A 20,073-nucleotide genomic window follows, 5' to 3' on the forward strand; every position below is an offset into this window, starting at 1 on the left:
ACACCTAACAGTTTGTTCACGCCATTGTCATCTTTGAATTTGTAAGAGAAGAGGGATTATTACTAGATTTTTAATTTTAAACTGGAAATCAATGAATCCGAATGTGATGATCTTAATTCAGCCCTCTTTATGTCTTTTCTAAACTGTGATTGAAAGTAGAAAATTTCCACATGGCTTCCATATATTATCTCATGCACTTTTCTTGAGAAGTACTGGAGCACACATGCTTTTCAACTGACCTCGTGGCGCAACGGTAGCGCGTCTGACTCCAGATCAAAAGGTTGCGTGTTCAAATCATGTCGGGGTCAATAAACTCTTTCATCTTTTCATAACTTGATTGATGCTTGGGTTAAGATTGAAACAGAAACTGCGTAATCCTACTAACCGTAGAATAACTCAACTTTGTTGCAACCTGTCAGCACAGGGTTTAACAAAGTGTTTTATTTAAATTATATAGATTAATATCTTATCAACAATACTTTGACGAGAAATATCCTTTGGGACTTGAGTTCAAAGCATTAAAAAAATGAATCCACTGCGGGAACACCTAACAGTTTGTTCACGCCATTGTCATCTTTGAATTTGTAAGAGAAGAGTGATTATTACTAGATTTTTAATTTTAAACTGGAAATCAATGAATCCGAAAGTGATGATCTTAATTCAGCCCTCTTTATGTCTTTTCTAAACTGTGATTGAAAGTAGCAAATTTCCACATGGCTTCCATATATTATCTCATGCACTTTTCTTGAGAAGTACTGGAGCACACATGCTTTTCAACTGACCTCGTGGCGCAACGGTAGTGCGTCTGACTCCATATCAGAAGGTTGCGTGTTCAAATCATGTCGGGGTCAATAAACTCTTTCATCTTTTCATAACTTGATTGATGCTTGGGTTAAGATTGAAACGGAAACTGCGTAATCCTACTAACAGTAGAATAACGCAACTTTGTTGCAACCTGTCAGCACAGGGTTTAACAAAGTGTTTTATTTAAATTATATAGATTAATATCTTATCAACAATACTTTGACGAGAAATATCCTTTGGGACTTGAGTTCAAAGCATTAAAAAAATGAATCCACTGCGGGAACACCTAACAGTTTGTTCACGCCATTGTCATCTTTGAATTTGTAAGAGAAGAGTGATTATTACTAGATTTTTAATTTTAAACTGGAAATCAATGAATCCGAAAGTGATGATCTTAATTCAGCCCTCTTTATGTCTTTTCTAAACTGTGATTGAAAGTAGCAAATTTCCACATGGCTTCCATATATTATCTCATGCACTTTTCTTGAGAAGTACTGGAGCACACATGCTTTTCAACTGACCTCGTGGCGCAACGGTAGCGCGCCTGACTCCAGATCAGAAGGTTGTGTGTACAAATCACGTTGGGGTCAATTAACTCATCTTTTCATAACTTGATTGATGCTTGGGTTAAGATTGAAACGGAAACTGCGTAATCTTACTAACAGTAGAATAACTCAACTTTGTTGCAACTTGGCAGCACAGGGTTTAACAAAGTGTTTTATTTAAATTATATAGATTAATATCTTATCAACAATACTTTGACGAGAAATATCCTTTGGGACTTGAGTTCAAAGCATTAAAAAAATGAATCCACTGCGGGAACACCTAACAGTTTGTTTACGCCATTGTCATCTTTGAATTTGTAAGAGAAGAGGGATTATTACTAGATTTTTAATTTTAAACTGGAAATCAATGAATCCAAATGTGATGATCTTAATTCAGCCCTCTTTATGTCTTTTCTAAACTGTGATTGAAAGTAGCAAATTTCCACATGGCTTCCATATTTTATCTCATGCACTTTTCTTGACAAGTACTGGAGCACACGTTATTTTTAACTGACCTCGTGGTGCAACGGTAGCGCGTCTGACTCCAGATTATAAGGTTGCATGTTCTAATCACGTTGGGGTCAATTGATTCTTTCATCTTTTCATAACTAGATTGATGCTTAAGTTAAGTTTGAAACGGAAACTGCGTAATCCTACTAACAGTAGAATTACTCAACTTTGTTGCAACCTGGCAGCACAGGGTTTAACAAAGTGTTTTATTTAAATTATATAGATTAATATCTTATCAACAATACTTTGACGAGAAATATCCTTTGGGAATTGAGTTCAAAGCATTAAAAAAATGAATCCACTGCGGGAACACCTAACAGTTTGTTCACGCCATTGTTATCTTTGAATTTGTAAGAGAAGAGGGATTATTACTAGATTTTTAATTTTAAACTGGAAATCATTGAATCCGAAAGTGATGATCTTAATTCAGCCCTCTTTATGTCTTTTCTAAACTGTGATTGAAAGTAGCAAATTTCCACATGGCTTCCATATTTTATCTCATGCACTTTTCTTGAGAAGTACTGGAGCACACATGCTTTTCAACTGACCTCGTGGCGCAACGGTAGCGCGTCTGACTCCAGATCAGAAGGTTGCGTGTTCAAATCACGTCGGGGTCAATTAACTCTTTCATCTTTTCATAACTTGATTGATGCTTGGGTTAAGATTGAAACGGAAACTGCGTAATCTTACTAACAGTAGAATAACTCAACTTTGTTGCAACTTGGCAGCACAGGGTTTAACAAAGTGTTTTATTTAAATTATATAGATTAATATCTTATCAACAATACTTTGATGAGAAATATCCTTTGGGAATTGAGTTCAAAGCATTAAAAAAATGAATCCACTGTGGGAACACCTAACAGTTTGTTCACGCCATTGTCATCTTTGAATTTGTTAGAGAAGAGGGATTATTACTAGATTTTTAATTTTAAACTGGAAATCAATGAATCCGAAAGTGATGATCTTAATTCAGCCCTCTTTATGTCTTTTCTAAACTGTGATTAAAAGTAGCAAATTTCCAGATGGCTTCCATATATTATCTCATGCACTTTTCTTGAGAAGTACTGGAGCACACATGCTTTTCAACTGACCTCGTGGCGCAACGGTAGCGCGTCTGACTCCAGATCAGAAGGTTGCGTGTTCAAATCACGTCGTGGTCAATTAACTCTTTCATCTTTTCATAACTTGATTGATGCTTGGGTTTAGATTGAAACGAAAATTGCGTAATCCTACTAACAGTAGAATAACTCAACTTTGTTGCAACCTGTCAACACAGGGTTTAACAAAGTGTTTTGTTTAAATTATATAGATTAATATCTTATCAACAATACTTTGACGAGAAATATCCTTTGGGAATTGAGTTCAAAGCATTAAAAAAATGAATCCACTGTGGGAACACCTAACAGTTTGTTCACGCCATTGTCATCTTTGAATTTGTTAGAGAAGAGGGATTATTACTAGATTTTTAATTTTAAACTGGAAATCAATGAATCCGAAAGTGATGATCTTAATTTAGCCCTCTTTATGTCTTTTCTAAACTGTGATTAAAAGTAGCAAATTTCCAGATGGCTTCCATATATTATCTCATGCACTTTTCTTGAGAAGTACTGGAGCACACATGCTTTTCAACTGACCTCGTGGCGCAACGGTAGAGCGTCTGACTCCAGATCAGAAGGTTGCGTGTTCAAATCACATCGGGGTCAATTAACTCTTTCATCTTTTCATAACTTGATTGATGCTTGGGTTTAGATTGAAACGAAAATTGCGTAATCCTACTAACAGTAGAATAACTCAACTTTGTTGCAACCTGTCAGCACAGGGTTTAACAAAGTGTTTTGTTTAAATTATATAGATTAATATCTTATCAACAATACTTTGACGAGAAATATCCTTTGGGAATTGAGTTCAAAGCATTAAAAAAATGAATCCACTGCGGGAACACCTAACAGTTTGTTTACGCCATTGTCATCTTTGAATTTGTAAGAGAAGAGGGATTATTACTAGATTTTTAATTTTAAACTGGAAATCAATGAATCCAAATGTGATGATCTTAATTCAGCCCTCTTTATATCTTTCCCAAAATGTCATTAAAAGTAGCAAATTTCCACATGGCTTCCATATTTTATCTCATGCACTTTTCTTGAGAAGTACTGGAGCACACATGCTTTTCAACTGACCTCGTGGCGCAACGGTAGCGCGTCTGACTCCAGATCAGAAGGTTGCGTGTTCAAATCACGTCGGGGTCAATTAACTCTTTCATCTTTTCATAACTTGATTGATGCTTGGGTTAAGATTGAAACGGAAACTGCGTAATCTTACTAACAGTAGAATAACTCAACTTTGTTGCAACTTGGCAGCACAGGGTTTAACAAAGTGTTTTATTTAAATTATATAGATTAATATCTTATCAACAATACTTTGACGAGAAATATCCTTTGGGAATTGAGTTCAAAGCATTAAAAAAATGAATCCACTGCGGGAACACCTAACAGTTTGTTCACGCCATTGTCATCTTTGAATTTGTAAGAGAAGAGGGATTATTACTAGATTTTTAATTTTAAACTGGAAATCAATGAATCCGAATGTGATGATCTTAATTCAGCCCTCTTTATGTCTTTTCTAAACTGTGATTGAAAGTAGAAAATTTCCACATGGCTTCCATATATTATCTCATGCACTTTTCTTGAGAAGTACTGGAGCACACATGCTTTTCAACTGACCTCGTGGCGCAACGGTAGCGCGTCTGACTCCAGATCAAAAGGTTGCGTGTTCAAATCATGTCGGGGTCAATAAACTCTTTCATCTTTTCATAACTTGATTGATGCTTGGGTTAAGATTGAAACAGAAACTGCGTAATCCTACTAACCGTAGAATAACTCAACTTTGTTGCAACCTGTCAGCACAGGGTTTAACAAAGTGTTTTATTTAAATTATATAGATTAATATCTTATCAACAATACTTTGACGAGAAATATCCTTTGGGACTTGAGTTCAAAGCATTAAAAAAATGAATCCACTGCGGGAACACCTAACAGTTTGTTCACGCCATTGTCATCTTTGAATTTGTAAGAGAAGAGTGATTATTACTAGATTTTTAATTTTAAACTGGAAATCAATGAATCCGAAAGTGATGATCTTAATTCAGCCCTCTTTATGTCTTTTCTAAACTGTGATTGAAAGTAGCAAATTTCCACATGGCTTCCATATATTATCTCATGCACTTTTCTTGAGAAGTACTGGAGCACACATGCTTTTCAACTGACCTCGTGGCGCAACGGTAGTGCGTCTGACTCCATATCAGAAGGTTGCGTGTTCAAATCATGTCGGGGTCAATAAACTCTTTCATCTTTTCATAACTTGATTGATGCTTGGGTTAAGATTGAAACGGAAACTGCGTAATCCTACTAACAGTAGAATAACTCAACTTTGTTGCAACCTGTCAGCACAGGGTTTAACAAAGTGTTTTATTTAAATTATATAGATTAATATCTTATCAACAATACTTTGACGAGAAATATCTTTTGGGACTTGAGTTCAAAGCATTAAAAAAATGAATCCACTGCGGGAACACCTAACAGTTTGTTCACGCCATTGTCATCTTTGAATTTGTAAGAGAAGAGGGATTATTACTAGATTTTTAATTTTAAACTGGAAATCAATGAATCCGAAAGTGATGATCTTAATTCAGCCCTCTTTATGTCTTTTCTAAACTGTGATTGAAAGTAGCAAATTTCCACATGGCTTCCATATATTATCTCATGCACTTTTCTTGAGAAGTACTGGAGCACACATGCTTTTCAACTGACCTCGTGGCGCAACGGTAGCGCGTCTGACTCCAGATCAGAAGGTTGTGTGTACAAATCACGTTGGGGTCAATTAACTCATCTTTTCATAACTTGATTGATGCTTGGGTTAAGATTGAAACGGAAACTGCGTAATCCTACTAACAGTAGAATAACTCAACTCTGTTGCAACCTGGCAGCACAGGGTTTAACAAAGTGTTTTATTTAAATTATATAGATTAATATCTTATCAACAATACTTTGACGAGAAATATCCTTTGGGAATTGAGTTCAAAGCATTAAAAAAATGAATCCACTGCGGGAACACCTAAAAGTTTGTTCATGCCATTGTCATCTTTGAATTTGTAAAAGAAGAGGGATTATTACTAGATTTTTAATTTTTGAACTTGAAGTCAATGAATCTGAATGTGATGATCTTAATTCAGCCCTCTTTATGTCTTTTCTAAGCTGTGATTAAAAGTAGCAAATTTCCAGATGGGGTCCATATATTATCTCATGCACTTTTCATGAGAAGTATTGCAGCAAACATGCTTTTCAACTGACCTTGTGCACAATGGTAGCACTTCTGACTCAAGGTCATAAGGTTGCATGTTGATATCACATCAGGGTCAAGTAGCTCTTTCGTCTATTCATAACTTGATAGATGATTGTGTTAAGATTGAAAACGGAAACTGCGTAATTCTACTGACAATAGAATAATTCGACTTTGTTGCCACCTGTAGGCAAAGTGTATAAAAAAGGTGTTTTATTTAAATTATGTAGATTAAAATCTTATCAGCAATACTATGGTGAGAAATATCATTTGAGAATTGAGTTCAAAACATAAAAAAATAATCCATGCCGGGAACAGCTAACACTTTGTTCATGCCATTGTCATCTTTGAATTTGTAAGAAAAGAGAGTTTATTACTAGATTTTACATTTTAAACTGGAAATCAATGAATCCAAAGGTGATGATCTTAATTCAGCCCTCTTTATGTCTTTTCTAAACTGTGATTGAAAGTAGCAAATTTCCAAATAGCTTCCATACATTATCTCATGCACTTTTCTTGAGAAGTACTGGAGCACACATGCTTTTCAACTGAACTCGTGGCGCAACGGTAGCGCGTATGACTCCAGATCAGAAGGTTGCGTGTTCAAATCACGTCGGGGTCAATTAACTCTTTCATCTTTTCATAACTTGATTGATGCTTGGGTTAAGATTGAAACGGAAACTGCGTAATCTTACTAACAGTAGAATAACTCAACTTTGTTGCAACTTGGCAGCACAGGGTTTAACAAAGTATTTTATTTAAATTATATAGATTAATATCTTATCAACAATACTTTGACGAGAAATATCCTTTGGGAATTGAGTTCAAAGCATTAAAAAAATGAATCCACTGTGGGAACACCTAACAGTTTGTTCACGCCATTGTCATCTTTGAATTTGTTAGAGAAGAGGGATTATTACTAGATTTTTAATTTTAAACTGGAAATCAATGAATCCGAAAGTGATGATCTTAATTTAGCCCTCTTTATGTCTTTTCTAAACTGTGATTAAAAGTAGCAAATTTCCAGATGGCTTCCATATATTATCTCATGCACTTTTCGTGAGAAGTACTGGAGCACACATGCTTTTCAACTGACCTCGTGGCGCAACGGTAGCGTGTCTGACTCCAGATCAGAAGGTTGCGTGTTCAAATCACGTCGGGGTCAATTAACTCTTTCATCTTTTCATAACTTGATTGATGCTTGGGTTTAGATTGAAACGAAAATTGCGTAATCCTACTAACAGTAGAATAACTCAACTTTGTTGCAACCTGTCAACACAGGGTTTAACAAAGTGTTTTGTTTAAATTATATAGATTAATATCTTATCAACAATACTTTGACGAGAAATATCCTTTGGGAATTGAGTTCAAAGCATTAAAAAAATGAATCCACTGCGGGAACACCTAACAGTTTGTTCACGCCATTGTCATCTTTGAATTTGTAAGAGAAGAGGGATTATTACTAGATTTTTAATTTTAAACTGGAAATCAATGAATCCGAATGTGATGATCTTAATTCAGCCCTCTTTATGTCTTTTCTAAACTGTGATTGAAAGTAGAAAATTTCCAGATGGCTTCCATATATTATCTCATGCACTTTTCTTGAGAAGTACTGGAGCACACATGCTTTTCAACTGACCTCGTGGCGCAACGGGAGCGCGTCTGACTCCAGATCAGAAGGTTGCGTGTTCAAATCATGTCAGGGTCAATAAACTCTTTCATCTTTTCATAACTTGATTGATGCTTGGGTTAAGATTGAAACGGAAACTGCGTAATCCTACTAACAGTAGAATAACTCAACTTTGTTGCAACCTGTCAGCACAGGGTTTAACAAAGTGTTTTATTTAAATTATATAGATTAATATCTTATCAACAATACTTTGACGAGAAATATCCTTTGGGACTTGAGTTCAAAGCATTAAAAAAATGAATCCACTGCGGGAACACCTAACAGTTTGTTCACGCCATTGTCATCTTTGAATTTGTAAGAGAAGAGGGATTATTACTAGATTTTTAATTTTAAACTGGAAATCAATGAATCCGAAAGTGATGATCTTAATTCAGCCCTCTTTATGTCTTTTCTAAACTGTGATTGAAAGTAGCAAATTTCCACATGGCTTCCATATATTATCTCATGCACTTTTCTTGAGAAGTACTGGAGCACACATGCTTTTCAACTGACCTCGTGGCGCAACGGTAGCGCGTCTGACTCCATATCAGAAGGTTGCGTGTTCAAATCATGTCGGGGTCAATAATCTCTTTCATCTTTTCATAACTTGATTGATGCTTGGGTTAAGATTGAAACGGAAACTGCGTAATCCTACTAACAGTAGAATAACGCAACTTTGTTGCAACCTGTCAGCACAGGGTTTAACAAAGTGTTTTATTTAAATTATATAGATTAATATCTTATCAACAATACTTTGACGAGAAATATCCTTTGGGACTTGAGTTCAAAGCATTAAAAAAATGAATCCACTGCGGGAACACCTAACAGTTTGTTCACGCCATTGTCATCTTTGAATTTGTAAGAGAAGAGGGATTATTACTAGATTTTTAATTTTAAACTGGAAATCAATGAATCCGAAAGTGATGATCTTAATTCAGCCCTCTTTATGTCTTTTCTAAACTGTGATTGAAAGTAGCAAATTTCCACATGGCTTCCATATATTATCTCATGCACTTTTCTTGAGAAGTACTGGAGCACACATGCTTTTCAACTGACCTCGTGGCGCAACGGTAGCGCGCCTGACTCCAGATCAGAAGGTTGTGTGTACAAATCACGTTGGGGTCAATTAACTCATCTTTTCATAACTTGATTGATGCTTGGGTTAAGATTGAAACGGAAACTGCGTAATCTTACTAACAGTAGAATAACTCAACTTTGTTGCAACTTGGCAGCACAGGGTTTAACAAAGTGTTTTATTTAAATTATATAGATTAATATCTTATCAACAATACTTTGACGAGAAATATCCTTTGGGAATTGAGTTCAAAGCATTAAAAAAATGAATCCACTGTGGGAACACCTAACAGTTTGTTCACGCCATTGTCATCTTTGAATTTGTTAGAGAAGAGGGATTATTACTAGATTTTTAATTTTAAACTGGAAATCAATGAATCCGAAAGTGATGATCTTAATTCAGCCCTCTTTATGTCTTTTCTAAACTGTGATTAAAAGTAGCAAATTTCCAGATGGCTTCCATATATTATCTCATGCACTTTTCTTGAGAAGTACTGGAGCACACATGCTTTTCAACTGACCTCGTGGCGCAACGGTAGCGCGTCTGACTCCAGATCAGAAGGTTGCGTGTTCAAATCACGTCGGGGTCAATTAACTCTTTCATCTTTTCATAACTTGATTGATGCTTGGGTTTAGATTGAAACGAAAATTGCGTAATCCTACTAACAGTAGAATAACTCAACTTTGTTGCAACCTGTCAACACAGGGTTTAACAAAGTGTTTTGTTTAAATTATATAGATTAATATCTTATCAACAATACTTTGACGAGAAATATCCTTTGGGAATTGAGTTCAAAGCATTAAAAAAATGAATCCACTGCGGGAACACCTAACAGTTTGTTCACGCCATTGTCATCTTTGAATTTGTAAGAGAAGAGGGATTATTACTAGATTTTTAATTTTAAACTGGAAATCAATGAATCCGAATGTGATGATCTTAATTCAGCCCTCTTTATGTCTTTTCTAAACTGTGATTGAAAGTAGAAAATTTCCAGATGGCTTCCATATATTATCTCATGCACTTTTCTTGAGAAGTACTGGAGCACACATGCTTTTCAACTGACCTCGTGGCGCAACGGGAGCGCGTCTGACTCCAGATCAGAAGGTTGCGTGTTCAAATCATGTCAGGGTCAATAAACTCTTTCATCTTTTCATAACTTGATTGATGCTTGGGTTAAGATTGAAACGGAAACTGCGTAATCCTACTAACAGTAGAATAACTCAACTTTGTTGCAACCTGTCAGCACAGGGTTTAACAAAGTGTTTTATTTAAATTATATAGATTAATATCTTATCAACAATACTTTGACGAGAAATATCCTTTGGGACTTGAGTTCAAAGCATTAAAAAAATGAATCCACTGCGGGAACACCTAACAGTTTGTTCACGCCATTGTCATCTTTGAATTTGTAAGAGAAGAGGGATTATTACTAGATTTTTAATTTTAAACTGGAAATCAATGAATCCGAAAGTGATGATCTTAATTCAGCCCTCTTTATGTCTTTTCTAAACTGTGATTGAAAGTAGCAAATTTCCACATGGCTTCCATATATTATCTCATGCACTTTTCTTGAGAAGTACTGGAGCACACATGCTTTTCAACTGACCTCGTGGCGCAACGGTAGCGCGTCTGACTCCATATCAGAAGGTTGCGTGTTCAAATCATGTCGGGGTCAATAATCTCTTTCATCTTTTCATAACTTGATTGATGCTTGGGTTAAGATTGAAACGGAAACTGCGTAATCCTACTAACAGTAGAATAACTCAACTTTGTTGCAACCTGTCAGCACAGGGTTTAACAAAGTGTTTTATTTAAATTATATAGATTAATATCTTATCAACAATACTTTGACGAGAAATATCCTTTGGGACTTGAGTTCAAAGCATTAAAAAAATGAATCCACTGTGGGAACACCTAACAGTTTGTTCACGCCATTGTCATCTTTGAATTTGTTAGAGAAGAGGGATTATTACTAGATTTTTAATTTTAAACTGGAAATCAATGAATCCGAAAGTGATGATCTTAATTCAGCCCTCTTTATGTCTTTTCTAAACTGTGATTAAAAGTAGCAAATTTCCAGATGGCTTCCATATATTATCTCATGCACTTTTCTTGAGAAGTACTGGAGCACACATGCTTTTCAACTGACCTCGTGGCGCAACGGTAGCGCGTCTGACTCCAGATCAGAAGGTTGCGTGTTCAAATCACGTCGGGGTCAATTAACTCTTTCATCTTTTCATAACTTGATTGATGCTTGGGTTTAGATTGAAACGAAAATTGCGTAATCCTACTAACAGTAGAATAACTCAACTTTGTTGCAACCTGTCAACACAGGGTTTAACAAAGTGTTTTGTTTAAATTATATAGATTAATATCTTATCAACAATACTTTGACGAGAAATATCCTTTGGGAATTGAGTTCAAAGCATTAAAAAAATGAATCCACTGCGGGAACACCTAACAGTTTGTTCACGCCATTGTCATCTTTGAATTTGTAAGAGAAGAGGGATTATTACTAGATTTTTAATTTTAAACTGGAAATCAATGAATCCGAATGTGATGATCTTAATTCAGCCCTCTTTATGTCTTTTCTAAACTGTGATTGAAAGTAGAAAATTTCCAGATGGCTTCCATATATTATCTCATGCACTTTTCTTGAGAAGTACTGGAGCACACATGCTTTTCAACTGACCTCGTGGCGCAACGGGAGCGCGTCTGACTCCAGATCAGAAGGTTGCGTGTTCAAATCATGTCAGGGTCAATAAACTCTTTCATCTTTTCATAACTTGATTGATGCTTGGGTTAAGATTGAAACGGAAACTGCGTAATCCTACTAACAGTAGAATAACTCAACTTTGTTGCAACCTGTCAGCACAGGGTTTAACAAAGTGTTTTATTTAAATTATATAGATTAATATCTTATCAACAATACTTTGACGAGAAATATCCTTTGGGACTTGAGTTCAAAGCATTAAAAAAATGAATCCACTGCGGGAACACCTAACAGTTTGTTCACGCCATTGTCATCTTTGAATTTGTAAGAGAAGAGGGATTATTACTAGATTTTTAATTTTAAACTGGAAATCAATGAATCCGAAAGTGATGATCTTAATTCAGCCCTCTTTATGTCTTTTCTAAACTGTGATTGAAAGTAGCAAATTTCCACATGGCTTCCATATATTATCTCATGCACTTTTCTTGAGAAGTACTGGAGCACACATGCTTTTCAACTGACCTCGTGGCGCAACGGTAGCGCGTCTGACTCCATATCAGAAGGTTGCGTGTTCAAATCATGTCGGGGTCAATAATCTCTTTCATCTTTTCATAACTTGATTGATGCTTGGGTTAAGATTGAAACGGAAACTGCGTAATCCTACTAACAGTAGAATAACGCAACTTTGTTGCAACCTGTCAGCACAGGGTTTAACAAAGTGTTTTATTTAAATTATATAGATTAATATCTTATCAACAATACTTTGACGAGAAATATCCTTTGGGACTTGAGTTCAAAGCATTAAAAAAATGAATCCACTGCGGGAACACCTAACAGTTTGTTCACGCCATTGTCATCTTTGAATTTGTAAGAGAAGAGGGATTATTACTAGATTTTTAATTTTAAACTGGAAATCAATGAATCCGAAAGTGATGATCTTAATTCAGCCCTCTTTATGTCTTTTCTAAACTGTGATTGAAAGTAGCAAATTTCCACATGGCTTCCATATATTATCTCATGCACTTTTCTTGAGAAGTACTGGAGCACACATGCTTTTCAACTGACCTCGTGGCGCAACGGTAGCGCGCCTGACTCCAGATCAGAAGGTTGTGTGTACAAATCACGTTGGGGTCAATTAACTCATCTTTTCATAACTTGATTGATGCTTGGGTTAAGATTGAAACGGAAACTGCGTAATCTTACTAACAGTAGAATAACTCAACTTTGTTGCAACTTGGCAGCACAGGGTTTAACAAAGTGTTTTATTTAAATTATATAGATTAATATCTTATCAACAATACTTTGACGAGAAATATCCTTTGGGAATTGAGTTCAAAGCATTAAAAAAATGAATCCACTGTGGGAACACCTAACAGTTTGTTCACGCCATTGTCATCTTTGAATTTGTTAGAGAAGAGGGATTATTACTAGATTTTTAATTTTAAACTGGAAATCAATGAATCCGAAAGTGATGATCTTAATTCAGCCCTCTTTATGTCTTTTCTAAACTGTGATTAAAAGTAGCAAATTTCCAGATGGCTTCCATATATTATCTCATGCACTTTTCTTGAGAAGTACTGGAGCACACATGCTTTTCAACTGACCTCGTGGCGCAACGGTAGCGCGTCTGACTCCAGATCAGAAGGTTGCGTGTTCAAATCACGTCGGGGTCAATTAACTCTTTCATCTTTTCATAACTTGATTGATGCTTGGGTTTAGATTGAAACGAAAATTGCGTAATCCTACTAACAGTAGAATAACTCAACTTTGTTGCAACCTGTCAACACAGGGTTTAACAAAGTGTTTTGTTTAAATTATATAGATTAATATCTTATCAACAATACTTTGACGAGAAATATCCTTTGGGAATTGAGTTCAAAGCATTAAAAAAATGAATCCACTGCGGGAACACCTAACAGTTTGTTCACGCCATTGTCATCTTTGAATTTGTAAGAGAAGAGGGATTATTACTAGATTTTTAATTTTAAACTGGAAATCAATGAATCCGAATGTGATGATCTTAATTCAGCCCTCTTTATGTCTTTTCTAAACTGTGATTGAAAGTAGAAAATTTCCACATGGCTTCCATATATTATCTCATGCACTTTTCTTGAGAAGTACTGGAGCACACATGCTTTTCAACTGACCTCGTGGCGCAACGGTAGCGCGTCTGACTCCAGATCAGAAGGTTGCGTGTTCAAATCATGTCGGGGTCAATAAACTCTTTCATCTTTTCATAACTTGATTGATGCTTGGGTTAAGATTGAAACGGAAACTGCGTAATCCTACTAACAGTAGAATAACTCAACTTTGTTGCAACCTGTCAGCACAGGGTTTAACAAAGTGTTTTATTTAAATTATATAGATTAATATCTTATCAACAATACTTTGACGAGAAATATCCTTTGGGACTTGAGTTCAAAGCATTAAAAAAATGAATCCACTGCGGGAACACCTAACAGTTTGTTCACGCCATTGTCATCTTTGAATTTGTAAGAGAAGAGGGATTATTACTAGATTTTTAATTTTAAACTGGAAATCAATGAATCCGAAAGTGATGATCTTAATTCAGCCCTCTTTATGTCTTTTCTAAACTGTGATTGAAAGTAGCAAATTTCCACATGGCTACCATATATTATCTCATGCACTTTTCTTGAGAAGTACTGGAGCACACATGCTTTTCAACTGAACTCGTGGCGCAACGGTAGCGCGTCTGACTCCATATCAGAAGGTTGCGTGTTCAAATCATGTCGGGGTCAATAAACTCTTTCATCTTTTCATAACTTGATTGATGCTTGGGTTAAGATTGAAACGGAAACTGCGTAATCCTACTAACAGTAGAATAACGCAACTTTGTTGCAACCGGTCAGCACAGGGTTTAACAAAGTGTTTTATTTAAATTATATAGATTAATATCTTATCAACAATACTTTGACGAGAAATATCCTTTGGGACTTGAGTTCAAAGCATTAAAAAAATGAATCCACTGCGGGAACACCTAACAGTTTGTTCACGCCATTGTCATCTTTGAATTTGTAAGAGAAGAGGGATTATTACTAGATTTTTAATTTTAAACTGGAAATCAATGAATCCGAAAGTGATGATCTTAATTCAGCCCTCTTTATGTCTTTTCTAAACTGTGATTGAAAGTAGCAAATTTCCACATGGCTTCCATATATTATCTCATGCACTTTTCTTGAGAAGTACTGGAGCACACATGCTTTTCAACTGACCTCGTGGCGCAACGGTAGCGCGCCTGACTCCAGATCAGAAGGTTGTGTGTACAAATCACGTTGGGGTCAATTAACTCATCTTTTCATAACTTGATTGATGCTTGGGTTAAGATTGAAACGGAAACTGCGTAATCTTACTAACAGTAGAATAACTCAACTTTGTTGCAACTTGGCAGCACAGGGTTTAACAAAGTGTTTTATTTAAATTATATAGATTAATATCTTATCAACAATACTTTGACGAGAAATATCCTTTGGGAATTGAGTTCAAAGCATTAAAAAAATGAATCCACTGTGGGAACACCTAACAGTTTGTTCACGCCATTGTCATCTTTGAATTTGTTAGAGAAGAGGGATTATTACTAGATTTTTAATTTTAAACTGGAAATCAATGAATCCGAAAGTGATGATCTTAATTCAGCCCTCTTTATGTCTTTTCTAAACTGTGATTAAAAGTAGCAAATTTCCAGATGGCTTCCATATATTATCTCATGCACTTTTCTTGAGAAGTACTGGAGCACACATGCTTTTCAACTGACCTCGTGGCGCAACGGTAGCGCGTCTGACTCCAGATCAGAAGGTTGCGTGTTCAAATCACGTCGGGGTCAATTAACTCTTTCATCTTTTCATAACTTGATTGATGCTTGGGTTTAGATTGAAACGAAAATTGCGTAATCCTACTAACAGTAGAATAACTCAACTTTGTTGCAACCTGTCAACACAGGGTTTAACAAAGTGTTTTGTTTAAATTATATAGATTAATATCTTATCAACAATACTTTGACGAGAAATATCCTTTGGGAATTGAGTTCAAAGCATTAAAAAAATGAATCCACTGCGGGAACACCTAACAGTTTGTTCACGCCATTGTCATCTTTGAATTTGTAAGAGAAGAGGGATTATTACTAGATTTTTAATTTTAAACTGGAAATCAATGAATCCGAAAGTGATGATCTTAATTCAGCCCTCTTTATGTCTTTTCTAAACTGTGATTGAAAGTAGCAAATTTCCACATGACTTCCATATATTATCTCATGCACTTTTCTTGAGAAGTACTGGAGCACACATGCTTTTCAACTGACCTCGTGGCGCAACGGTAGCGCGTCTGACTCCACATCAGAAGGTTGTGTGTTCAAATCATGTCGGGGTCAATAAACTCTTTCATCTTTTCATAACTTGATTGATGCTTGGGTTAAGATTGAAACGGAAACTGCGTAATCCTACTAACAGTAGAATAACTCAACTTTGTTGCAACCTGTCAGCACAGGGTTTAACAAAGTGTTTTATTTAAATTATATAGATTAATATCTTATCAACAATACTTTGACGAGAAATATCCTTTGGGACTTGAGTTCAAAGCATTAAAAAAATGAATCCACTGCGGGAACACCTAACAGTTTGTTCACGCCATTGTCATCTTTGAATTTGTAAGAGAAGAGGGATTATTACTAGATTTTTAATTTTAAACTGGAAATCAATGAATCCGAAAGTGATGATCTTAATTCAGCCCTCTTTATGTCTTTTCTAAACTGTGATTGAAAGTAGCAAATTTCCACATGGCTTCCATATATTATCTCATGCACTTTTCTTGAGAAGTACTGGAGCACACATGCTTTTCAACTGACCTCGTGGCGCAACGGTAGCGCGCCTGACTCCAGATCAGAAGGTTGTGTGTACAAATCACGTTGGGGTCAATTAACTCATCTTTTCATAACTTGATTGATGCTTGGGTTAAGATTGAAACGGAAACTGCGTAATCCTACTAACAGTAGAATAACTCAACTCTGTTGCAACCTGGCAGCACAGGGTTTAACAAAGTGTTTTATTTAAATTATATAGATTAATATCTTATCAACAATACTTTGACGAGAAATATCCTTTGGGAATTGAGTTCAAAGCATTAAAAAAAATGAATCCACTGCGGGAACACCTAAAAGTTTGTTCACGCCATTGTCATCTTTGAATTTGTAAAAGAAGAGGGATTATTACTAGATTTTTAATTTTTGAACTTGAAGTCAATGAATCTGAATGTGATGATCTTAATTCAGCCCTCTTTATGTCTTTTCTAAGCTGTGATTAAAAGTAGCAAATTTCCAGATGGGGTCCATATATTATCTCATGCACTTTTCATGTGAAGTATTGCAGCAAACATGCTTTTCAACTGACCTTGTGCACAATGGTAGCACTTCTGACTCAAGGTCATAAGGTTGCATGTTGATATCACATCAGGGTCAAGTAGCTCTTTCGTCTATTCATAACTTGATTGATGCTTGGGTTAAGATTGAAACGGAAACTGCGTAATCCTACTAAGGCTATGTGCACACGTCAGGCTTTTTCCTCAGGTTTTGTAGCCAAAACCAGGAGTGGAACAATTAGAGGAAAAGTATAATAGAAACATATGCACCACTTCTGCATTTATCACCCGCTCCTGGTTTTGGCTACAAAACCTGAGGAAAAATCCTGACAAAATCCTGACGTGTGCACATAGCCTCACAGTAGAATAACTCAACTTTGTTGCAACCTGACAGCACAGGGTTTAACAAAGTGTTTTATTTAAATTATATAGATTAATATCTTATCAACAATACTTTGACGAGAAATATCCTTTGGGAATTGAGTTCAAAGCATTAAAAAAATGAATCCACTGCGGGAACACCTAACAGTTTGTTTACGCCATTGTCATCTTTGAATTTGTAAAAGAAGAGGGATTATTACTAGATTTTTAATTTTAAACTGGAAATCAATGAATCCGAATGTGATGATCTTAATTCAGCCCTCTTTATGTCTTTTCTAAGCTGTGATTAAAAGTAGCAAATTTCCAGATGGGGTCCATATATTATCTCATGCACTTTTCATGTGAAGTATTGCAGCAAACATGCTTTTCAACTGACCTTGTGCACAATGGTAGCACTTCTGACTCAAGGTCATAAGGTTGCATGTTGATATCACATCAGGGTCAAGTAGCTCTTTCGTCTATTCATAACTTGATAGATGATTGTGTTAAGATTGAAAACGGAAACTGCGTAATTCTACTGACAATAGAATAATTCGACTTTGTTGCCACCTGTAGGCAAAGTGTTTAAAAAAGGTGTTTTATTTAAATTATGTAGATTAAAATCTTATCAACAATACTTTGGTGAGAAATATCATTTGAGAATTGAGTTCAAAACATAAAAAAATAATCCATGCCGGGAACAGCTAACACTTTGTTCATGCCATTGTCATCTTTGAATTTGTAAGAAAAGAGAGTTTATTACTAGATTTTACATTTTAAACTGGAGAACCCTGAATCTGAATGTCATGATCTTAATTCATCCTTGTTTATATCTTTCCCAAAATGTCATTAAAAGTAGCAAATTTCCAGATGGCTTCCATATATTATCTCATGCACTTTTCATGAGAAGTAATGGAGCACACATGCTTTTCAATCGACCTCGTGGTGCAACGGTAGCGCGTCTGACTCCAGATCAGAAGGTTGCGTGTTTAAATCACGTCGGGGTCAATTAACTCTTTCATCTTTTCATAACTTGATTTATGCTTGGGTTAAGATTGAAACGGAAACTGCGTAATCCTACTGACAATAGAATAACTCAACTTTGTTGCCACCTGTCAGTGCTGGGTTTAAAAATGAGTTTTATTTAAATTATATAGATTAATATCTTATCAACAATACTTTGACGAGAAATATTATTTGGGAATTGAGTTAAAAGCATTAAAAAAATTAATCAATGCCGACAACACCTAACAGTTTGTTCACGCCATTGTCATCTTTGAATTTGTAAGAGAAGAGGGATTATTACTAGATTTTTAATTTTAAACTGGAAATCAATGAATCCGAATGTGATGATCTTAATTCAGCCCTCTTTTATGTCTTTTCTAAACTGTGATTGAAAGTAGCAAATTTCCAGATGGCTTCCATATATTATCTCATGCACTTTTCTTGAGAAGTACTGGAGCACATGTGCTTTTCAACTGACCTCGTGGTGCAACAGTAGCGCGTCTGATTCCAGATCAGAAGATTGCGTGTTTAAATCACGTCGGGGTCAATTAACTCTTTCATCTTTTCATAACTTGATTGATGCTTGGGTTAAGATTGAAATGAAAATTGCGTAATCCTACTAACAGTAGAATAACTCAACTTTGTTGCAACCTGTCAGCACAGGGTTTAACAAAGTTTTTTATTTAAATTATATAGATTAATATCTTATCAACAATACTTTGACGAGAAATATTAATTGGGAATTGAGTTCAAAGCATTAAAAAAATGAATCCACTGCGGGAACACCTAACAGTTTGTTCACGCCATTGTCATCTTTGAATTTGTAAGAGAAGAGGGATTATTACTAGATTTTTAATTTTAAACTGGAAATCAATGAATCTGAATTTGATGATCTTAATTCAGCCTTCTTTTATGTCTTTTCTAAACTGTGTTTGAAAGTAGCAAATTTCCAGATGGCTTCCATATATTATCTCATGCACTTTTCTTGAGAAGTACTGGAGCACACGTGCTTTTCAACTGACCTCATGGTGCAATGGTATCGCGTCTGACTCCAGATCGGAAAGTTGCGTGTTCAAATCACGTTGGGGTCAATTAACTCTTTCATGTTTTCATAACTTGATTGATGCTTGGGTTAAGATTGAAACGGAAACTGCGTAATCCTACTAAGGCTATGTGCACACGTCAGGCTTTTTCCTCAGGTTTTGTAGCCAAAACCAGGAGTGGAACAATTAGAGGAAAAGTATAATAGAAACATATGCACCACTTCTGCATTTATCACCCACTCCTGGTTTTGGCTACAAAACCTGAGGAAAAAGCCTGACAAAATCCTGGCGTGTGCACATAGCCTCACAGTAGAATAACTCAACTTTGTTGCAACCTGGCAGCACAGGGTTTAACAAACTGTTTTATTTAAATTATATAGATTAATATCTTATCAACAATACTTTGACGAGAAATATCCTTTGGGAATTGAGTTCAAAGCATTAAAAAAATGAATCCACTGCGGGAACACCTAACAGTTTGTTTACGCCATTGTCATCTTTGAATTTGTAAAAGAAGAGGGATTATTACTAGATTTTTAATTTTAAACTTGAAATCAATGAATCCGAATGTGATGATCTTAATTCAGACCTCTTTATGTCTTTTCTAAGCTGTGATTAAAAGTAGCAAATTTCCAGATGGGGTCCAT

The 20,073-nt window shown here is 35.6% G+C and overlaps 23 non-coding genes across 23 annotated transcripts; all 23 read left to right on the top strand.

Annotated features, from left to right (window-relative positions):
* The first annotated feature begins 236 nt into the window (after positions 1–236).
* Positions 237–308, top strand: TRNAW-CCA (transfer RNA tryptophan (anticodon CCA)). The gene has a single exon. It is a non-coding gene; the product is annotated as a tRNA-Trp (tRNA).
* Positions 309–779: 471 nt separating this feature from the next.
* On the top strand, positions 780–851 carry TRNAW-CCA (transfer RNA tryptophan (anticodon CCA)). Its single transcript has one exon. It is a non-coding gene; the product is annotated as a tRNA-Trp (tRNA).
* A 1,553-nt stretch (positions 852–2,404) lies between these two features.
* On the top strand, positions 2,405–2,476 carry TRNAW-CCA (transfer RNA tryptophan (anticodon CCA)). Its single transcript has one exon. It is a non-coding gene; the product is annotated as a tRNA-Trp (tRNA).
* A 471-nt stretch (positions 2,477–2,947) lies between these two features.
* Positions 2,948–3,019, top strand: TRNAW-CCA (transfer RNA tryptophan (anticodon CCA)). The gene has a single exon. It is a non-coding gene; the product is annotated as a tRNA-Trp (tRNA).
* Positions 3,020–3,490: 471 nt separating this feature from the next.
* On the top strand, positions 3,491–3,562 carry TRNAW-CCA (transfer RNA tryptophan (anticodon CCA)). Its single transcript has one exon. It is a non-coding gene; the product is annotated as a tRNA-Trp (tRNA).
* Positions 3,563–4,033: 471 nt separating this feature from the next.
* Positions 4,034–4,105, top strand: TRNAW-CCA (transfer RNA tryptophan (anticodon CCA)). The gene has a single exon. It is a non-coding gene; the product is annotated as a tRNA-Trp (tRNA).
* A 471-nt stretch (positions 4,106–4,576) lies between these two features.
* On the top strand, positions 4,577–4,648 carry TRNAW-CCA (transfer RNA tryptophan (anticodon CCA)). Its single transcript has one exon. It is a non-coding gene; the product is annotated as a tRNA-Trp (tRNA).
* A 471-nt stretch (positions 4,649–5,119) lies between these two features.
* Positions 5,120–5,191, top strand: TRNAW-CCA (transfer RNA tryptophan (anticodon CCA)). The gene has a single exon. It is a non-coding gene; the product is annotated as a tRNA-Trp (tRNA).
* Positions 5,192–5,662: 471 nt separating this feature from the next.
* Positions 5,663–5,734, top strand: TRNAW-CCA (transfer RNA tryptophan (anticodon CCA)). The gene has a single exon. It is a non-coding gene; the product is annotated as a tRNA-Trp (tRNA).
* Positions 5,735–7,287: 1,553 nt separating this feature from the next.
* On the top strand, positions 7,288–7,359 carry TRNAW-CCA (transfer RNA tryptophan (anticodon CCA)). The gene has a single exon. It is a non-coding gene; the product is annotated as a tRNA-Trp (tRNA).
* A 471-nt stretch (positions 7,360–7,830) lies between these two features.
* TRNAW-CCA (transfer RNA tryptophan (anticodon CCA)) lies at positions 7,831–7,902 on the top strand. Its single transcript has one exon. It is a non-coding gene; the product is annotated as a tRNA-Trp (tRNA).
* Positions 7,903–8,373: 471 nt separating this feature from the next.
* On the top strand, positions 8,374–8,445 carry TRNAW-CCA (transfer RNA tryptophan (anticodon CCA)). The gene has a single exon. It is a non-coding gene; the product is annotated as a tRNA-Trp (tRNA).
* A 1,010-nt stretch (positions 8,446–9,455) lies between these two features.
* TRNAW-CCA (transfer RNA tryptophan (anticodon CCA)) lies at positions 9,456–9,527 on the top strand. Its single transcript has one exon. It is a non-coding gene; the product is annotated as a tRNA-Trp (tRNA).
* Positions 9,528–9,998: 471 nt separating this feature from the next.
* On the top strand, positions 9,999–10,070 carry TRNAW-CCA (transfer RNA tryptophan (anticodon CCA)). The gene has a single exon. It is a non-coding gene; the product is annotated as a tRNA-Trp (tRNA).
* A 471-nt stretch (positions 10,071–10,541) lies between these two features.
* Positions 10,542–10,613, top strand: TRNAW-CCA (transfer RNA tryptophan (anticodon CCA)). The gene has a single exon. It is a non-coding gene; the product is annotated as a tRNA-Trp (tRNA).
* A 471-nt stretch (positions 10,614–11,084) lies between these two features.
* TRNAW-CCA (transfer RNA tryptophan (anticodon CCA)) lies at positions 11,085–11,156 on the top strand. Its single transcript has one exon. It is a non-coding gene; the product is annotated as a tRNA-Trp (tRNA).
* A 471-nt stretch (positions 11,157–11,627) lies between these two features.
* TRNAW-CCA (transfer RNA tryptophan (anticodon CCA)) lies at positions 11,628–11,699 on the top strand. Its single transcript has one exon. It is a non-coding gene; the product is annotated as a tRNA-Trp (tRNA).
* Positions 11,700–12,170: 471 nt separating this feature from the next.
* TRNAW-CCA (transfer RNA tryptophan (anticodon CCA)) lies at positions 12,171–12,242 on the top strand. The gene has a single exon. It is a non-coding gene; the product is annotated as a tRNA-Trp (tRNA).
* Positions 12,243–13,252: 1,010 nt separating this feature from the next.
* TRNAW-CCA (transfer RNA tryptophan (anticodon CCA)) lies at positions 13,253–13,324 on the top strand. Its single transcript has one exon. It is a non-coding gene; the product is annotated as a tRNA-Trp (tRNA).
* Positions 13,325–13,795: 471 nt separating this feature from the next.
* On the top strand, positions 13,796–13,867 carry TRNAW-CCA (transfer RNA tryptophan (anticodon CCA)). The gene has a single exon. It is a non-coding gene; the product is annotated as a tRNA-Trp (tRNA).
* A 1,553-nt stretch (positions 13,868–15,420) lies between these two features.
* TRNAW-CCA (transfer RNA tryptophan (anticodon CCA)) lies at positions 15,421–15,492 on the top strand. Its single transcript has one exon. It is a non-coding gene; the product is annotated as a tRNA-Trp (tRNA).
* Positions 15,493–15,963: 471 nt separating this feature from the next.
* Positions 15,964–16,035, top strand: TRNAW-CCA (transfer RNA tryptophan (anticodon CCA)). The gene has a single exon. It is a non-coding gene; the product is annotated as a tRNA-Trp (tRNA).
* Positions 16,036–18,314: 2,279 nt separating this feature from the next.
* Positions 18,315–18,386, top strand: TRNAW-CCA (transfer RNA tryptophan (anticodon CCA)). Its single transcript has one exon. It is a non-coding gene; the product is annotated as a tRNA-Trp (tRNA).
* Positions 18,387–20,073: the final 1,687 nt, after the last annotated feature.

This window comes from Ranitomeya variabilis, chromosome 5 (assembly GCF_051348905.1).
Source record: "Ranitomeya variabilis isolate aRanVar5 chromosome 5, aRanVar5.hap1, whole genome shotgun sequence".
NCBI lineage: Eukaryota > Metazoa > Chordata > Amphibia > Anura > Dendrobatidae > Ranitomeya > Ranitomeya variabilis.